At 51.3% G+C, this 19,835-nt stretch overlaps 1 protein-coding gene and 1 long non-coding RNA gene across 13 annotated transcripts in view; one reads left to right on the forward strand and one right to left on the reverse strand.

Annotated features, from left to right (window-relative positions):
• The window catches only part of MICAL2 (microtubule associated monooxygenase, calponin and LIM domain containing 2), a 228,256-nt gene extending 217,048 nt beyond the window's left edge, over positions 1-11,208 (reverse strand). For 4 of the 11 annotated variants that reach the window (XR_008290465.1, XM_027073134.2, XM_027073133.2 and 1 more), the window contains exon 1: positions 11,030-11,197. The gene's annotated coding sequence lies outside the window, so the exon portion shown is untranslated. Of the gene's footprint in view, positions 1-11,029 lie in introns of all 11 variants that reach the window. The other 7 variants (XM_027073130.2, XM_027073127.2, XM_027073121.2 and 4 more) reach the window with 5 other exon arrangements.
• Positions 11,209-12,370: 1,162 nt separating this feature from the next.
• On the forward strand, positions 12,371-17,921 carry LOC113603473 (uncharacterized). Of its 2 annotated transcripts, none has more exons than XR_003425075.2 (3): positions 12,371-12,529; positions 16,410-16,540; positions 17,746-17,921. It is a non-coding gene; the product is annotated as an uncharacterized LOC113603473 (long non-coding RNA). The 2 variants fall into 2 exon arrangements; XR_008290185.1 differs by lacking the exon at positions 17,746-17,921 and adding an exon at positions 16,938-17,716.
• The last annotated feature ends 1,914 nt before the right edge of the window (positions 17,922-19,835 follow it).

Below are 19,835 nucleotides of genomic sequence, written 5' to 3' on the forward strand. Positions count from 1 at the left end.
TTTATTTTTGAGAGAGAGAGAGTCCAAGCAGGGGAGGGGCAGAGAGAGAGGGAGACACAGAATCCGAAGCAGGCTCCAGGCTCTGAGCTGTCAGCACAGAGCCGGACGCAGGGCTCGAACTCATGAACTGCAAAATTATGACCTGAGCCGAAACTGGGCACTTAACCGCCTGTGCCACCCACATGCCCCATGTTTCCTTTTTATGTACATGCAAGTGTTATGGAATATAAAATTATGTCTAAGGCCTAAAAGGATATTTGAGTAAATATAAAAGTTTCCAACGGTCACAAAGCAGTGTTCCACAATTTAATTGGAAGCACTTTTTCTTTCTTGAAGGTACACAGAATAGTGGTACATCTTCCAAATGGTGGTATCACAGATTGGATTTAAAAACCGTATCTGCAGAGCTGACATGTGGAGAGAAAGAGGAGACTCATTCTCTGTGGCTTCAAGAAGGAAGCCTGAGACCAAATGCTGGAAGCTGCAGGGAGCTATCAAGGACATGACCGGGGGAGCCATCCAAAGATGGCCAAGGTCAGCTCTGACGTGCAGGCCCAGGCTGGACCACCACGGTGGAGAAATCAGGCACCGAAGGAACAGCCCTGCGGTTCCAAGGTCTAAGATGTCACCAGAAAGAGAAAGAAAGACACCCCCATCTTTTTTTGCTGCACACACAGGTGCTTTGAGCCGTTCTCTTAAAAAGTTACTACTTAAAGGTAGAAGCCACTTAGGGATCAGTACCAAATGGGAGGCCAGAAGCCAAGAGGAGCCCCGCCCACATCTGTGCTCTCAGACTCCTGTGGACCAATTCAGAAATAGGCTCGAGGAAGGGAGAGCCACCAAATGCACCCACCATGTGCCGGGCACCATGAAGTGTGCCATGCACATCGCCCCATATAATCCTCACAGCCTCTCTGACAGGTGGATATTATCACTCCCCTCTTACAGAAGAGAAACTTGAGGCTCAGAGAAAGTAAGGGGCTTGCCAAAGGTTTTACACCTCTGAAGACCACCACCAGTGTGGCAACATGCTTCACGTGAAGGAAACTGCAGAAGTCTTGGTCGCAGAATGAATAAATGGAACAATTAATTGATCAGTCACGCCAATGAACCAATGTGGTCTCATATCGGTAGCACTGATATTAGAGAAAAGAAAGATGAAAGCTGGTTCAGTGCTCCCTACCCCCACCCCCCAGCCACCCCCATCAACAGCTCCCACGGGCACTAAACTCATGCCATTTGCTGCTCACAGGACCAATTCATCCCATCACATACAGCCAGGGTGTTTCTGAGACGTCTATGGCAGAGAACGGTGCCGGCAGCCCTGCTCGAATGTCAAAGCCTTAAGTGCACCAGATTGCCGTGTCTCCCACCTGCCAGGTTAACACCGGAGTTGGAAGATGCTCAGCCTCTGTCCCCTTCCCCACGGCCAGTTGGCCAGAGGCTGGGGGGTCAGCCAAGCTCCCACTGTTCCAGCTGCCTGGAAACATCAAGCCAGCCACACCTGCATGCCCGAGCTTCCTCCTTCACCGGGAAAGTGACCTCAAAGTGTGCGCCAGAAACCCAGGGCGGCACCCACCTGAAGGGGATACTCAGGTGCTTGTGAGGCTACAAGCAAGGGAGACTCGGTCACTTCAGAGGCTGGCCCACAATGCTCCACGAGCATTGAACACCTGCACAAACCCCCCTACCCCACCCCCAGCACTGAGGCCTGGCCTGACTCCAGCCTTCCACGGCCCCCCAAGGCAGCTCCCGTGTTGCCACCACACGGCACCCCTAACGTGGCCTCACTCTTCCACCTTTCTGTGTGCTATACCGCTGGCTATCTCTGCCTGTGGAAATCCTCTTTCCTAAGGCCCATCTCAACCACCAAGTGCCACCTCCCCTGGTTCCCCCACACTGTGAGGCTCTCCAAAGCACATTCCACACTCTACCTTGGCAGTTCGGCATCGGTCGCTTGTCTAGGCCACCTGTGTGCATTAGATGAGGGCTCCGCATCTGTCATTCAGCACGGCATCCCCAGCACGGCAGCCGCACACGGTGCTCCAGAGCCCTGGCCGGGGTGCTCCACACCTGCCCTAGCAGCGTCCTATTTACAATCCTGATTGCCCCCTCCCACCTCTTCCCAGCTGACTCATCTCCTTAGGTTCAGCCCTCAGCTGACAGCTAATCAGAGATCAACTAATCTGTCAACTATCCTTCCCAGTTAAATTATGTATTTTTTTTTTTTTTAAACAAAGGTCCTCTGGAGACAAGGGCTGAAAACAAAGGTGGGAATTTTAGGCTCCAAGGCTCTGGGGGAGGTATTTTTGATAGGGAAATATCTTGCACCCAGCAGCTGAGCAAGACAGTGCTGCAAGAGTATGCATCCTAAATTCGAAGCATGCCAGAACTGAGAAAGGGGGTGGGGCCCCGTCCTCAAAAGGGAAGGCCAACTGCAATTAAAGCTGCCCAAGACAAACCACAGGAGGGATCACAGACTGGCAGAAATGGTGGAGAGAGAACAGACTTGGCTCCCACCTGGCTGGGTGACTTTGAGCAAAGAACTGCCCCTCCCTGGCCTCTGCTCAGTACCAACAAGCCTCTGAGCCTCAGTTTCCCCATAAGTAAAAACCATGGTGGCAGGAGTGAGTGAGAACTGGATGACCTCAGAGAGCCCTTCCAGTCTGACATCCCAAGGTCCTGTGACTCACGGCCTCCCTCCTTCTCTCCCTCCCTCCTGGAAGGTATCACTTGAAACTACCCTAGTTCCACTCCCTCCTCACTTTGAGCCCCACCTGAGTCCAAAGGGAAACGTAACGATAAGATCTCCTTGCCAATAGGCAGGCAGCATGTGGGGACAGGGGGTTTCGACACCACAGGTGGAGGGAAGGGGCAGAGCTGGGGGCAGGTGTTGGTTTCTATGGACGTAGAAATGCTACTTTCATTCACGTCCCAGCCTGGAAAAAGACAGCTGGTCGCCTTTGCTTCCCTGACCTACCTTTTTAAGAGATTACAACCACTTGCCAAATTTAAGTGCTGCTCTAAAATCAGGACATATAAGGTCTCTGCGCCTGGATCGGAAGGTTTCAAAATGGGGAAAGAGCTTGGAGGCAATCTAGGCCGCTTTGTGCAGCCATGCCAATTAAACATCTTTAAAAATAGCCTCTCTCTTCTCTTGCGCTGAAGATAAAGATGAAGTTTCAGCAATAACCAGACATATGCTAGGAGCTTCTGAAGAGATCACAACATAAACACCCTGGAGAGCAACCATAAACAGCCCAGAGCCCTCTCCAGGCAGCCAGCAACATCCTGCTCACTGGTGGGGGTGGGGAGGGGCCCAGAAGGAGGTGGTGCAGAGAGGCTGGACTCCCCAGGGCTTGAGGAGGTGGTGGGGAGGAGCTCAACTGGATAGAAAATAGAGAGCCAGTCCTCTTCTGCAGGGAAAGAAAAGCTCAGGAAGCCCACGGACAGGATTTCCAGGAAGCCATCCAGAGGATTCCATGCAGGTGTCATTCATTCTGAAAATGGGCCGCTCCTTCAAAGTGGAAGTAAAGACCCCTTTGAGTGCTTACCTATCTATGCAGGGTGCTTCACAAATATTCCAGTTTCATCTCTACATCTACCCCTTGAGATGGGTATAATGACCTCCTTTACATAGACTCAAATACACTAGTGTTCGTGGACTTGCCCAAGGCCACATGGCTATGATTCGAACCCAGATCTGTCTTAGCAGGACAGTTTGTGCCTGTATCACCTGTATCCAGAACAGGCCCCCGAGGTATATTCTCAATGTCCAGGCTCTCTACACCCACGAATCACATGCAAGGAGATTCCACAAGGGGAGAGGGGACACAGGAAGGGGGAAGGACAACAGTTAAGCTTCGGCTAATACAAATAACCGCTGGGGCTCAGCGGCCCCGTGGGCCCTGCCTCTTCATACCCTGGTTGCTTCCCAGCAGGTCCAAAGAAGAGCAAAGGGGAGAAACAGGCACAAACAGATGCCTAGATTCTGTCTGTGGGGGTCCACAGGAGGCTAGCGACAGCCGATGCCGTCGAGGAAGACGACTGAGGGCTGGAGGGCTGGAGGGCAGGAGGGAGAGAGACTTTTCATTTGTCCTGAGTGAGTATGGGACCATCATGTACTCATGTGTGTGGGGGCGAGTGCTGAGCATCTGTGTGTGTCTGTGTGTGGGCGGGTGAGTCATTTTTTTTAAGAGAGTCTGTGATGTCAGGTACAAGATAACAGACACACCCAAGATGGAGATGGAAACCCGGAGTGAGCATGAGTCCTGGGCCTCCAACTGCCACAAACCTGGAATCCAGAGGAAGCTGGAGATCTCATCCAGAGTCTCCTCTTCCTTCACAACAGTCATGTCCTGCGGCTCCAGCAGAAGGCCGAGGAGCTCTCCCCCCACAGCCCCAACCAGTTGCACAAGCCCCACAGGACACTCCCTGAGGAAGTGATACACCGAGTCCTCTCTCTGAAGTCTGGAAAGAGGCCTCCCCAATACCCCTGTCTATTCCTCTCTTCTGTATCATCTGCTCTCAGACCCCTACCTCCTTCAAGCAGGGGCCTCCTGACCTTTGTATCAAGCTGTGCGAAAGCCCAGCTGTCCTGACACATGGAGCCATCAGCACTCTGACTTTACAGCGGCCACGAACTCCACACACAACACGTCAATACCCCCTTCTGCTCGTCCAGGATGAACAGTTGTCCAACAGGGTAGGTCAGCAGCTCTGCCAGCCCCCCGCAGGCCCTGGGCCCACTCTGCTCCAGGCAACAGCTCTCCTGGTGACCAAAAGGTCCAAGTGGCTTTTTCCTAGAACCTTTTCATGCCCCCCCCCCGACACCTCATTCTCCTGGCCCCCGGTACAAGTTAAACCCCGAGATCCTGCAAATCTTTACCAGTCACCATCTGCACTCAGATAAGAAGCCAAGGCCAGCCTTTCAAAGTCAGGAGAGCAAAGAAGTAGTTTCCGTATCTAACACATCGATAGTTCGGCAGCAAGGCCAGAACAGGATGTTCTTAAACTTCCACTCCTGCCTCTGGCGTGGCTAGGCTTCTGGACTGGGTGTGTCAGAAGCTCATGCCCGAAAACGTCCCATAAACCTTCTCTTGTGGCAGGCTGGAGAGCAAGAGCCACTGTCCAACTCTTTGCCACCCTCCTCTTGTGCCAGCAGGAAGGACATCTGCACTGCACATCCCTCACGGCCCAGAAAGGAGAAAACAAGCCCCAAACCAGCAGGAAATAAGTCCCGATTCTGAGACCTGCCTTTACGTGTGTATTCCCCAAAGAGAAATCTGACCAAGCCTTGGAAGGAATGCAGATACAGCCAGGCCAGGTTTTCCCAGAATGAGCTACAGTAATATCTAGGTGTGTAAAGAGCACAGAGCAATTGCATTTAAGAAACGATATCACACCTGGCCATCAAAAAGGCTCTTCGTAGGGGACACAGAGGTGGACATTTCCTCAACAGCTGACAAAGAAGGGAAGGGTCTCAAACGTCAGACTCCATGGTGATCCAGCCTTGCAGGGAAAGTTTGTTTGTGATCAGAGGGCCCATGTCCCCTATCATCCCTGCCAGCTCTGAGTTTGTGAGACCAGATGATCAGCGCTTTAGGAAGGAGGAGACTTATCAGGGCACACCAGCCATGTTTTCTACCTCTGGCGAAAATGCAGGGAGGAAAACAGAAATGGTGGAGGGAGTGGTCAGCTCCCCCCCCACCACCACTCCCACCCACCACCCCTCCCAAAGTGAGGGGAGCAGGGTGTTTGACTGTCAGGCGCTTTCCCCAGAGGACAAGACAGGCCACTGGGGCCAGAAGCTTTGCCCTGCCTACCTTAACAACCATGTTATTTTGTGTTCCTCTGATATCTCAACCTCCCTGAATAAAAATGTCAAAATCAGAGCCTAACATTAGAACGATTTCATTTTAGGGAAACCAGAATGAAATTCTCAGGAAGGAAAGGGGCGGGAGGTAGAATGGGAGAGGGTGAGGCTGCGTGGGATCTATGGCTGCCTGTCTCCTAAGCCCCAGCTTTATTCCCTAAATGAGGCGGCCCAGGTATGTTAAGATAATGTCGTAAAACAAAATAAGCAAATATCAAAATGCCAATGGCTCTGTGACCCTTTCCACACACATAGCTGTACAAAATGCATGTATAACTTTGTCCACCCATCCACGTTGAAGAAAATTTTTAAACTTTTTTTAATGTTTATTTATGAGAGAGAGAGAGAGAGAGAGAGAGAGAGAGAGCGTGCAGGGGCGGGGGCAGAGAAGGGGAGACACAGAATCTGAAACAGGCTCCAGGCTCTGACCTGTCAGCACAGAGCCTGACATGGGGCTTGAACCCACGAGCCAGGAGATCATGACCTGAGCTGAAGTCAGACTCTCAACCAGCTGAACCACCCAGGTGCCCCGAAAATTCTCTTTTTTAAGAAGAAAAAAACCCCAAATATTTGGATTTTCCATTAGAAAAACAAAATATTTTTAGTGTTAAAAATTTGAAGAAAATGCTAAAAAGACTACTAAAGATAAAGGGAAACAAATCGACTCTCGCATGGTTATCAAAAAAAAAAAAAAGGACTTAAAAATTTTTAATTTTGTTATATTTCCACCTAGCAGAAAAGACTGTCTATGTGGGGGAAAAAGAAAACAAAAACGAACAAAACAACAAAAACACGAAGAAGAAAAACCTCCTCATTCTGAGGGCTGTTTGCAGACGGGGCCCCTGCTGGGTGCATCGGACCATCTGGAGATTCGACAAGGAATCCACGAGTGACGCACAACTTTCCTTCCCTCCGGAGCCTCCAGTGTCCTTCATTAGGACTCCCACAAAGGTGCCAGAGGTGGTACAAATTCAGACAAGACACTGAAAGGTCCCAAACGTCCGTCTTTGGCGGTCCCAACCGGCCAGCGGCAGATGAAGAGTGACTTGAGAAGGCTCCACAGCTGGCCAGGTGTGGGGCAGGTGAGGCGGCTGGCGAAGGCACAGAGAGGAAGCGCTGCGCAGACAGAGGTGGGCAGAGGTCTATGTGCAGCCCGAACACCAAGTGCCTGGGTGAGAATGCAGTGGTGCCTGCGGCTGACTAAGTAGGGATTCCAAGCCCTGGCAGAAATGACCTCAGAGCCTGTCAGCCCCACACATGATCCGGGGAGCCCAACTGCTGACCAGGGCACAAAGGCGGCCGTCTGAGCTCCCCACCACAAACCAGAGCGACGCAGTGAGCCCAGAAAATAGTTCTCCTATTATTTCACGAGGTTTACAGACTGGATTGCTGGGGAAACCTCCACACGCGAGCAAGTCCTTTTATTTTTTTTAAACCTCTTATCTAAACACAGTCACAGGCAGCCACACGAGCCCGGGACGGGGTTCATTCACTCAAAATGCATTTCCTGAGTGGCTACACCACTGGACGGATGCTCAGCAAGGCTCCGCCCCATCCCGGATGCCACAAGGGCATCCAGCACGGCACAGATGTGGATCCCAGTCTCAGAGGGTTTGGTGGCTGGGGGGAGGAGGTGGGCACATAAAACGGAGGGTAACGGCTGGGTAAAAGGCGGAGGGGAGACTGCTCCAGACTAAAATAAGCATAGAAGGACTAGCAACCAAATGCAGCATACAGACTTTGGATGCTGATTCGAACAGACCAACTGTGAAGGTCCTTTCTGAGACAAGGAAATCCGAATACAGACAGATAAGACCAAAGTACTGTTAATTTTATTACATGCAGTAGCAGCAGTGTGTTTATGAAAGAAAACATTCTTTTAAAAATAGATCTATACTGGATTATATAGGGGCAAAATGACAGGATACCAGAGATTGGCTTTCAAATACTTCAGGAAGAAGGGAACCTGGGTGGCTCAGTTGGTTAAGCGTCCGACTCCTGATTTCAGCTCAGGTCACGATGTCCCTCGCTGACAGTGCGGAGCCTGCTTGGGATTCTCTCTCTCTCCCTCTCTCTCTCTACCCCTTCCCTGCTTGCACATGTGCAAGCTCTTTCTCTCTCCCTCTTTCTCTCTCAAAATAAATAAATAAACTTTAAAATATAAATTAAAAAATTTAATTCAGGATAGAAGGGGAGAAAAGAGAGCGATGAAGCCAGCCTGGCATAATCTTGCTGACGATTGAAGCTAGATAATGAGTAGATGGGGCTCATTATACTATTTTCTCTCCTTTTGTGTCTGGAAATGTTCATGGATATTTTAAAATAGAGGACTGCAGTACATTATGGTGGATAGGTTAATGAAAACCGGTACAAAAGGCTAAGGCAATACTGAACAAAGGAGAACCAGGAAATAAGTGGGTTAAGTTTTGTGAGTGTTTTCAATGCCATGTCCTAGTGGGGTGGGAAGACTTGCTCACAAATAATTACAACAGAAGTCGGGGAGTAGGAAGTACAGCAAAGGGAGATGCACATACCAGCCCTCCGAGTACAGAGCGCAGCCACCAGGCTTTCCTGCTTTCTTCGGTATTTAATTCACCACATAAACCTCATTCATAAGATGGAGACCAGAATCCTAGCTTGGTTACTCACTAGCCAAGCGACGGGGGTCGGGGGGTGGGGGGAGGAGGAGCTCTAACTTGCCCCAGTCTCAGTTTCCTCATCTGTAAAATGGGGACGATCCCAGTATTCCCTTCCCTGGCTCTTTAAACAACAGCTACTTTTATCCCTGGCAGGGCTTCTAGGATTAGCAAACCTTCTTGCATTCCTACCCTACCGGCCAGAATCAAGGCTCTCCACCAACAAGGCAAGACCTCTACCCTTCAGTAGCAGGCAGTGAAAGGGGCAGGTCAGTGGTTGAGAGACACCCAGATGAGAGTAGGGACCTGGGTGGAGAGAAGACATGCCCCAATTATAGGCAGAGGGGGGGTTACCCAGCTGTTCCTCTGCTCCTTCCAGCTCCTGGGAATGGGCCTCCGATGACCACAGCTAAAACCAACCTTACTCCATAAGATGCTTTTTACTAAAGTACAACTGGTTGGTATCTGGCTAATCATGATTTGCTTTTAAGGAGAGAGATGAGCAGAAAGCCTGGGATGTCTGGGACTGAAGGAAGGAAGGAGTCAGGGACAAGAGTGATGTCATTTTTTTTAAGAAAGGTATGCTCAAGCTGAGGATCTCAATCATCTTACAACCATAACCTCAACAACTGCCCCCCAGCCCCGCCCCGGCAAATAAAACAAACAAAACTAGAATCAGATCTGGGGTAGAGGTTATTCCAGGTAATAGCCCTCCTAGACAGTCCAGGGAGCCAACTCTCAGGGGTGAGACCAAGTCAGTGGCAGAGACAGGCTCTCCCCCTTCACCCCCCAGATAACACCCAAACACCAGCCGCTAATCCCTCCCCATCTCAGCCTGACCAACACCAGCCACTCATCCCTGACTGGAGGACAGACTGAGCAAGCTGTCTGCAGGCTGAACAACCTGGGTTAAGCAGGGTCAGTTCAAGTGCGTTGCCAAAGCAGGAGCCCCCGAATCTTTGGACAGAATCTTTTCAGAGGCCACGAGGCTCCAATCGGCACACAGTGGAGGCGTGATTCTGTAGCACCCCAGTTTCCACAGCCACAGGGCGGCAGGAAGAGTACTGGGTTTAGTTCTGGCAGAGCCTGGTTCAAATCCTACCTCAGCCACTTTCTGTGGGACCTTGGGCACTTACCCTACCTGAGACTAAATGAGGACAGAAAAACAGAGTTTTTGGAGAGCAACCACACAATCTGCTGCAAAAGTGCCACAGGACAGGACCTGTCAGTAGGCACTTCGTAAATCTGCCTTCTGCCTGAAGGCAACTTCCTACTGCAAAAAGAGTCTTCAGAGTATCGGGGGCTTCCCTGGAGACTTGAGGCCCCCTTGCTGGGTTTGCCTCCCCTGCCAAGAAGACAAACAGAGCTGGCCCAGGTGCCAGAGCCCCCGGGCACATAAACATCAGAGGGCCAGCCGGCTACTGGCTTTCTTCCTGAGGGACCTGCCCAGAAGGGGGCCGGTTAGTGACTTCACCCTTCACTGAAACCACAGAAGACTACCATGAGAAAGCGGGACTGACAGCCAAAGGGTCCACACACTGCCACCCCAAGCCCCCTAAGGCCTGAGAGGCTTCCAAAGAAAAGCTCTCTTGGCCTTAGGAACCAGGTTACAGAATTAACAATGTGGAAGGAGACACACGTTTACTCTGGTTTCAACACGCCTCTTCCCCATCCAGCAAAGGCGATTCCTTGCTCTGCCCGGAGGGAGGCCGGCCTAGGATAAAGTTAACCCTACCCGCTCCAGTCTGGAAGCCAGGTAAATGGTGGCAGGGACTTCGGGCAAGGCCCCACTTCCCCTCAGAGCCAGTCTGGCAACAGCAAGGCAGGCGCGGCAGATGCCCGGTGGGGTGCTCCCGGACCTGGGTGCGCTTGGGCTGCGCCTGGGCTGCAGGGGGCGGGGGAGGGGGGCAGGGTATGCGGCAGAGAGAGGACAGCGCCACGGCCCCCTGGCCACCTCCACCACCCGCCCCGGACTCAGTCCCAAACCCAGCCCGCAGGAGGCCAGGCAGTCCACTGACATTTGGCCCAACTTAACTTCCTGTTGTTAAGGAGGGAGGAGAACCGGGGCTGGGTAGGGGAGTGCCCAGTGAAGAGCCGGGAAAGAGCGTGAACAGAGCGGAGCCCAAATTATGGGAAAGCAAAGTTTGGGAATGATCTGCCCCGGTGGCATGCGGTACTACTGGCGCGTGGCGCCCACTCTGTGTTGACGTTTGGGCATTTTCTAGGCTTAGAATTACAAGGTTTGGTTGCTGGGGAGGAGTAAGAGGTAGTTCGGGCTAGAGTGGCAAGTTTTAATTGCGTTCTAATCGATTCCGAGACCTATCGGGCAGCCCCGGCCTCCCTGGGGGAGGGCCACCTGCTTGCCGGGCTCCCCGCGGGGTGGGTTTGAGGCAAGAGATGCTGCGGCCGCACCTGACTCTCCCCGGCGCGGGCCAGGGCGCAGAGTCCAGGCTCGGCTGCCCACGGTCCCCACCCGCCCACCCTCCCTGGAGCCCGGTTCCCCACCCCACCCCCTTACCGAGATCCGCGCCGGCCGCCGAGCCTCGGGTTAGCTTCTGCGTTCGCCTCGAGCCGCGGACGCGGCACTCAGGACCCGCAGGCGGCCTGCGGAGCTGGGAGCCACCGAGGCAGCCCCGCGCAGGCTTAGCCGGGCTAGCGCCTGCAGTTCTGCTCTGCGCGGCCAACCCGGCTGGTAGCCGCCCCCATCGGCGGCGCGGCCAATGACAGAGCAGCCGGGGGCGCGGCCCGCCCCCGACCCGAGGCCCGCGGCCAATGGCAGTGCGGCGCGGAGCCCACCCCCGCTCCACGCCCGCTCCGCCCCCATGGGGCCAGCTGTCACCGCTTATGCCGCGGGCGCACGTGGGCTGTAGCCTGCCCCCAGAGCGGGGAGCCCCGGGAGCTCCCACCCAGACCAGCGGAGGGCCAACGAAGGCAGGGCGTGATGGTGCTGCTAGATGAAAACCTGGGCGCTAGAACCTTAGTGTGAAGGAAGAGGCTGGGGCTGGGCCTCGGCTCCTTGGCTTGGGCAGCTGGAAAGCAAGCCTCAGCTTCCCCTTTTGAAAGTGCGGGAGCAGCATGGCACTTCCTGTAACGGTCGTGGACCTCCCTCCTTGCTTTGCTCCTTGACTACCCTGGGCTTCCGCAAACGCCCTGCTAGCTAATAGGCTCTTCCTTTCACCTGGACTGGTCGTGCTTCGAATACAGCTGGTGGGAAGAGGGAGGGTAGTACAGACCACCTGTGTTACCTTCGTCAAAATCACCGAAGCACCCTGTTCTCTTGGCTGTCAGATGACTACCTTAATCTCTGCTCTGCCCACGCTCCTGGGTTGCCCAGACCCCCTCAGCTCCAGAGGGCACCATCCACAGAAAATACAGTGTGAACAGCGTGGGGCCTAGCGAGGGGTGCAAAGCGACTCCGTAAGCGGTAAATACTACACATAGCTTGTGCAGGACTTCAGTATAGCAGGGATCACGAAACAGGGATCCCAGGGGCAGGAGCCATGTCTTGGTCACCTCTGAGACCCAGGGCCTATCACTGGCTTGGCCCCAGGTAGGCATCAATAAAGGTTCTTGGAACCGAGCTGACCCGGGAGAGAACAGGCAAGCTTGGGCAGTGAGAAAACAGTGTTGTGGCTCCAGGCTGCTGGAGTTTCCACAGCACCGGACCACCCTCTAGAGACACCACGTTCCCTTGCCAGGCAAGTACCAACAGAACAGTTGGCCCCCATCAAACCCGGGGTTTATTTTGTTCTCTCTGCTCCTTCCCAGGTGATCCTACTCCAGGCCTTTTGAGTTTTCCCAGGGATTGTCCTACCTGGTAGTTCTCTTGGCATCTTTCGGGTTCAATCAACTTCCTGCAAATAAGCCTCAGCAAAAGCTGCCCCTGCTCCGTGTGTAAAACAGCAGTGGCTCCCAGAGGGGCAGCTCTCCACTCAGAAAGAACTCCCCCTGTGAGGCCAGTTGATGGAGTGTTTTCTGGGCACGTTTTCTCATTGAATCCTGAGTATGGCTCTGTAAGGTACGTATCTTTATTATCCTTCCCTTTAACAGATGTGGAAACTGAGACTCAGGGAGGCAAAGTAACTTGTCAAGGTCACATGGTTAATAGGTAACAGAGTTGGAATTTGAGCCCAGAGCTATCTGATTCCAGAATGTGCATGCCTAACCACAGTGCGCTGGGGCCACTACAGTCCTGCCCGTGCCTCTGGAGCACTGGACAGGCCACGTCTATCTCTAAAGGAACTGCTCTGGGGCCTGACCTGCCCAAACATTCCATTGAGCTCAGACCTGGGCACTGTCAGGGCAAGAGATGAGAGCAGCCTGGCCGTGCTTTATTCACACACTGATATAGGAAACCCTAGACAGAGAGGAGCTTCAGGAGACACCCTCACCACAAAGCCTCAGTGGACACAGGGCCTCTTCCTTCTGGCCTGTGTCTAAGACACCCATGTTGGGGATCTAGCTGGAGATAGTCATTCATTCAATTCACAAATGCTATTGCCAGCTGAAGCTGAATGTGTTTCCTGCATTCATGTAACTCATGCTTCATAAGCATAAGTACAAGGTGTTATAGGAACTGTATTCTTTATTACTTTTATGTTTTTTTTATAATTCCAATCACCTTATCTCTAGCACAACATTCTCCAAGTTAAATTTAACACTACTTCAGGAGCACTTTGGGCCAACCAAGTTTTGCAAGATAGCACTGTTCAGTATAGAAGTTTGATTAGCTCAAAAACTGAAACTTACCAGTGCCTTTCTAGACTCTTCCTCTCTTCTCCCCCACCCTACTCCCACCCAATCTCTTTAACTCTGGGGCTCGGGTAAGAAAGACCCTTGCTAGGTGAGCTTTTAGGGCAAGCTGGGAGCTGATGGGGGCTAACTGCCTGGATGAGGGTAAGCCTCGGGACTTCGCAAGCCAGTGGCCAGGGCCCCTCACCACCACACACAAGCCACCCTTCCTGGCCATCTCCCCAGAGGGTGGATAGAAAAAGAGACAGGAGACAATGCCACCCCCTCTGGACAGAGCAGTAACCATGGCATATCCTGCTGGACTGTGTGTCTGGGAGTTTATACAACTGAGCTCTTCAAAGAGAAGGTCATGCAATGTTAGAGCCGACGGTAGAGGAAATATCAGCTAAGCCCCTCACTTAACAGATTAAAGAAATAGAAAAATAAACGGAGCTGCAGGGAAGGGAACGTGCTCGTGAGTGTCACGGAGCGTGGGAGTGGGTTCCAGGTCTCTAACGCCCCCGCCTCACTCCTAGCACGCAGGCAAGCTCACACTCCTTGTGCCGTGGCTCAGTATGCTATATTTAATGATAATCTCTTCCTCAGCCCACTCTGTCAGGACGGAGAATGTGTGCTGGTGAAGGTTGTCTGGGAGATACAGATGGCCATATTAGCATCAGAGGGAGGGAGAGAAGGAAGGCCCAGATTCATCCCTAAAAATATCTGCATCTCAGACTGGAAGCGATGGGTTTACCAGCACATACGTGCCTCCCTGGAAAAAACTTCAGCTGGTGATCTCCGTCATCATTGGTTATCTACCTGATGGGTTCTGAAAAGGCTCTGGGGGTGTTAGGGCTGGCTTCTTTTTATTTCCAGCCTAGCAATTTGCTTGAAGGTCAGAGTTGAACTAAGTGGATTCCTTTTTTTCCTTTTCAAAGTTTTATTTAAATTCTAGTTAGTTAACATACAGTGCGATATTGTTTTCGAGGGTAGAATTCAGTGATTCATCACTTACATACAATACCCAGTGCTCATCACAAGTGCCCTCCTTAGTACCCATCACCCATCTAGCCCATCCCCCAGCCACCTCCCTCCATCAACCCTCAGTTTGTTCTCTGTCATTAAGAGTCTCTTGTGGTTTGTTTTCCTCTCTTCTCTTCACTCCCTTCCCATATGATCATCTGTTTTGTTTCTTAAATTCCCCATTACGTGGATTCCTGAAGCAGAGATTTTCTGTGGGGGAGCCAGGGTGCCTCTCACGGCATTTGAATGGCAGGAAAAAGAGATATACCACCTGTGTCTCCCTGTCCAAATGAAAAAGGGTCCAGGACCTCAGACCTCTTCCTCCTGTACTGATGTTCCAGGAAAGCTGGTTCTCATCAGCTTCATCCCCACACTGCTACCAAAAGCCTTTGGGCTTTCAGGAGAAACAGGAAGACTGGTATCTATACAAAGTCCAGTGACCTTCTTAAATGATGAGAAAAGGCAGACTGGTCCCAGGCCACCTTAGGAGCTATGTTTGGAGAAGGACTTCCTAAGCCAGGAAGTGGAAACATTTGTGCCTCCCTCAAACAGTGTATGAGAAGCAAGATCACTAGGTCCTTGTTCTAGCCCATTATCTTCCTGATAGGGCTCTGAATGCTCCATTTTCCATAGAGAAAACGTATAAATGCTTTCAAGGTCCGTAGGAACTCATCAGGCCTACCACATTTTCGGTGGGTTTTCCAGAGACAGTTTGGGGGAGAGATGGCACCTGTCAAAATCAGTAATGCCTGTAGCTCTTTGGGACTGTGTGCATGTTGGCAGCAATGATGGGAAAGTCAGTGCTGGAGAGCTGAGAGCAGGAAGGAGATGAAATCCCAACCAGAGCAAATAGAGACAGAGAGTGGGTGTGCAGAGGGTGAGACATGGGATTATGAAAGTTGTCTATCCCCAGGCCGAGATACCCTGGGGAGTGTATATGCCTGTATGTCTGTGTGCACACGTGCAAGCTCAAAGCCAACTGTGAAATACAAGGACATAAGTCTGGTCCTTAGAGACACAAGAGGTGAAACAATGCTATAAAACCCATTGCATCCTCCAGGCAGGCCGGGCCACACCTGCAGCTCAGGCAGACTCGCGTTCATGCAAACCTGCCACCCATTCTAGAGCACACTGCTGAAATTGCATGGAGCTAGGGAAGCCGCTTCCAAATCCTCCATAGTGAAGCTGGCAAGGAGCAAGGACAGGGATACTTTTCTCCGTTCCAGCTCATGGAGGGGACTCACTCAAGTTTATCTGTCCATCCACCCCTCCACCCACCCATCCATTTATCATATATCCACCCCATAAATATGTACAGTGCAGTTATTCTAAGAGACGTTCTAGCTAAGTAATTAGTAACATAGTCTCTGAAGTCAAGATGCCTGAGTTTGAATCTCAGCTCTGCCATGTGTTAACTGTGTGACCCTGGGCAAGTGACTTAACCTCTCTGTACAGCAGGCTCCTCACCTATAGTAGGGGAATAGTAATAGAGAGATGTGTGCATACTACAGTGACTGGTACATAGTAAATTATGTATAAATGTTTTTAAATAAAATAAATGGGGGGTGATATTAATAAGGATGTAGGGAACTAGAGTCTCTAAGAGGCATCATTATAAGCAACTCCAGATCAGGAACATGGCCACTCCCATCTCTAACCTTGTGTGTTTGAAGAGAGTACAATTATCATCCACACCTTAGAGATGAAAAAATAGAATCTTGCAGAAGTGAAGTCACTCGCTCAAGCTCTCGCAGGAACCAGCATATGGCAGGGTGAATCTGACTGGCTGACGTGTGAGCCTGTGCTCTGTACATATTCCCGGCTACCAGACTGGGCACAGCTCCCAGGCCTGGCCAACACCAGAGCCCCAGTGGTGACTGGTCCAACAGATGTGCCCATGGTCCAAGCGGATTTCGCCTTCAGGACCAGTGTGTAGATAGAGCTATCTCTTTCCGAAGAAGTCAAGGCTAGCTGTCAGCGTGTTCCCCATGCAGTAGAAGAGACCCAACCACAATAGGAGAGAAAGAGATTCCTATGATTGCAGAGACCAGAAGTGAGATCCCCAACAACCTTTCTTTGCAATTCTCTTGGTTCTGCCTTCCTCTGAGTTGGCTTTGTCTTCAGTCTGGTTTTCCTCATTGTAGCTACTGCCAATAGCTCTTGTTGCCACCAGCAACCTTATCCAAAAGAGAACATTTCCGGCCCAGCATTCCAAGCAGGAGTCCTGAGACCCACTCTGCCTGGATTGCATCACATGCCCACCTGAACTCTTAGGGTAAGCAGAGGACTGGAATGTGCTGATTGGCTGTGCAGGGTGGGGCCCCTGCCTAGCTCTGGGGGGACTCAGCCTCCCCTGAGACACCAGGCTGCGCGGGAGGGAGGCCGTCACTTGATTGAAAGCAGAGTACACTTAGGAAGGGAAGGAGGGACACACAGCCATGTGCTGGGTTGGTACAGATCAGGGCACATATGAACTCGCAGAAGGAATTCGTGCTTTTTGTCTCTCAGAGAGTCATGTCATTCTGACCTCCCCCCGTCCACACTGTACCCCCACCTGCCCCACATACCAACCTCCGTTAAGCTTCTAAGTGCAGTGCATCCTGTAGTAAATACATTTTAATTAAAATCGAATTCCTGCCCAACTGCTTTTCTGTTCAAATCTTTCCCCTCAGTGCAGTTCAAATGGCATTAGACTGCGCAGTGCAACCTGACCCTTGATGGGTTCAGAACGGCTTGTCCTCCCCTCGTCAGAGGAGTGCAATATGCAGGGGCACTCAGGGTATCACCGTGATGGAGCTGGAGCCCCGGGACAGAAAAGCCTGAGCAAGCCACACAGGTCAAATCCTGGTGGAAAGTGTTCAGGCTCCAACAACCTGTCTGCAACCTCTGCTGTCCATAATGGTGTGACTTCCAGCAAAGCCAGTTAATGAAGAGAATAGCCCTTACTCATAAGGGCAGAGTAGGGAGCAAATCAGATGACAAACGTGAAGGCTTATTGTTGACCTCATTAAATGTTAGTTGCTTTCTCCCCTATTTGTGAGTGTGGCGATTTTATTTCATAGCAACTTGCTAAGCTACAATTGGGGTTCCCAGAACACCCTTTCCTGGAGGGTTCCAAGCAGGCACCAGCCCCTAGGAGACTAGGAAGGTGAAAGGGACAGCAGGCTGCGGGCGCGCCGGGAAGGTCCGTGCCGGGCTTCAGGTGCTACTGCCGCGCATGCGTGTTGTTGATGGCTTAGGGGGCAGTAGCTGGGCTCCTGGGAGTAGCTTCCTCCAGCACCCCTGAGTCCGGGGCCCCTGCGCATGCACCAATTTGGCAAAATGCACAAGCTGCTTCTAAGGATCACTGCATCGTTAAGGTTGTGAGTGGTGAGAAATAAATACAAATCCCAGCTTCTCCTCAAGGGTTCCGGGTTGCCCGGGTTCGAGTTTCCTCTTAATTTCTCCCACTCCCATCCAAATTTTCTTCCCACTTACCAGCTCTGCCAAAGGATACAACTTTGGGCCCACCAGCCGACCCGAGATGCCTGCTTTCCATAGACCATTGTGTTGTGAACTCCAATCCCTATGATCATCCCTTATTCCAGATCCCATGAATGATCCTGCTTCCCTGATCAATCCCTGGTATGATGGTAAATAAAACTGCCACTTCTTGTAAGCCGACCACGGGCGCATGCATTATTATTCTTCACAACATCCACATAGGACTGTGAGAATTTCTGAGAATTACTGACTGAGACTATTGATGCTATTTTACACTTTTTATATTAGGGTTCCAGATAAGTGAAACCAATAGGAGATCTACAGAGACAGATAGACAAATGGATTCATTATGAGAAATTTGCTCATGTGATTATGGAGACTAAGTAGTCCCACAATCTACCCTTTGCAGGCTGGAGACCCAGGAAAGCCAGTGGTGTAATTCCAATCTGAATCTGAAGGCCTGAGAACCAGCCAGCCGAAGGCAAGAGTCATAGAGAGTCATGGCTCCTCCAAGGGCAGGAGAAGACCAGTGCTCCAGTTCAGCAGTCAGGCTAAGAAGTGAATTCCCCCTTCTACTGCCCTTTTGTTCTACAGGCTCTCAAGGCATTGGATGAGGTCTGCTGACATTGGGGAGGGCAACAGGCATTCTACCCATTCTTATCCAGAAACACCCCCAAAGACACTCCCTGAAATGATGTTTAATCGAGTATCTGGGCCAGCCAAGTTGACACATAAAATTAACCACCACACTTGGCTAAACCCAAACCAAAGAGGTTAAATACTGTGTCCTAGTAACTGGCAGAACTAGAATTCAAACCCTGGTGTATCTCACTCTTGCTCCTGAACTCCTGTCACTCACTGGCTCTGAAACCCGTCAGGAGCATTATCCCATTAATTATAAAAGGCTGCATATGTGATGTATACTCATGAGGAATAGGAAAGACTCTTAGACTTATCAGTTTAAAATGTTCAAGATGCCAAAGAGGTGACAAAAAAAGATAATGGAACGTACCCCAAAAGGTGTACAAGCACTGCCAAGAGGAAATACATTGTAGGTCCGCTGGTCATCATACAAGTTGCACCTTACGCACACGGGTTTAGGCTGTGTCTCAGCTGAAGGGGTCTGATCGCTCTCTGTACAGCCATGTCTGAAAAGATATCTGACTTCTGGCAGAGAGAAATGCAGTAGTTGGTTCTCTGCACAGTTTACCACTCAACACCCTCCCACTGGCCAACAATCCCTGACAGTCCAACTGGGAGAAAATCAAAGAAGCAATTGAGTGAGGGCTGCTCTGGGTCTGTGCCTGAGAGTCACAGGATCCCAGCACAAAGCAGGGAGGCATGGCCAAAGCGGCCTTCTAAGAATGCCTGAGAGGCCAGCCCTCAAGGTTTTCCATTTCCCTGAGGACCGAGGGAAGCATCTTATGATGAGGCCGTGGCTGTCCCGTGGACCGAATGGAGCAAAGCAAATTTATGTGGCATGCATGGCTCATTAAGGGCAGAATAGGAGGAGAGTGACATGGGAGAGGGGCAGAGGGAGGACTAGGAAAGAGGTGACATAAAACATCACCCCACTGGCTCCAGCCTGTATCTCCCCACTCCTCCCCCAGCCCTTCTGGCCTCAGAGTTTCATACCACTATTCCCTCCAAAGGGCCCTTCCTCTTGCTTTCCCACCAAGGACCATCACTCCCTTTCAGACTTGTCTAGATCACCACCCTGTGACATCTCCTCATCACCTTGGTTCATGTTCCTTCCACATCCTGTGAACACTGTGTCCCTGTGACACTCCAGTTCTTTCTCACACATGTGTCAATCTTCAGAGAAGGGCTGTATATCCTACATCCTTTCCTTCTTTATATTAAAAGTAGGCTTTTTCCTTTTAAAAGAAATGTTCATTTATTTTTGAGAGACAGAGGGCAAGCAGGGGAGGTGCGAGAGAGAGGGGGACAGAGGATCCAAAGCGGGCTCTGGGCTTGAACTCACTAGCTGTGAGATCATGCCCTGAGCCGAACTTGGATGCTTCACTGACTAAGCCACCCAGGTGCCCCAGGCTTTTCCTTTTTTTAATCAAAGCTGTGCTCAATCA

Source organism: Acinonyx jubatus, chromosome D1 (assembly GCF_027475565.1).
Source record: "Acinonyx jubatus isolate Ajub_Pintada_27869175 chromosome D1, VMU_Ajub_asm_v1.0, whole genome shotgun sequence".
NCBI lineage: Eukaryota > Metazoa > Chordata > Mammalia > Carnivora > Felidae > Acinonyx > Acinonyx jubatus.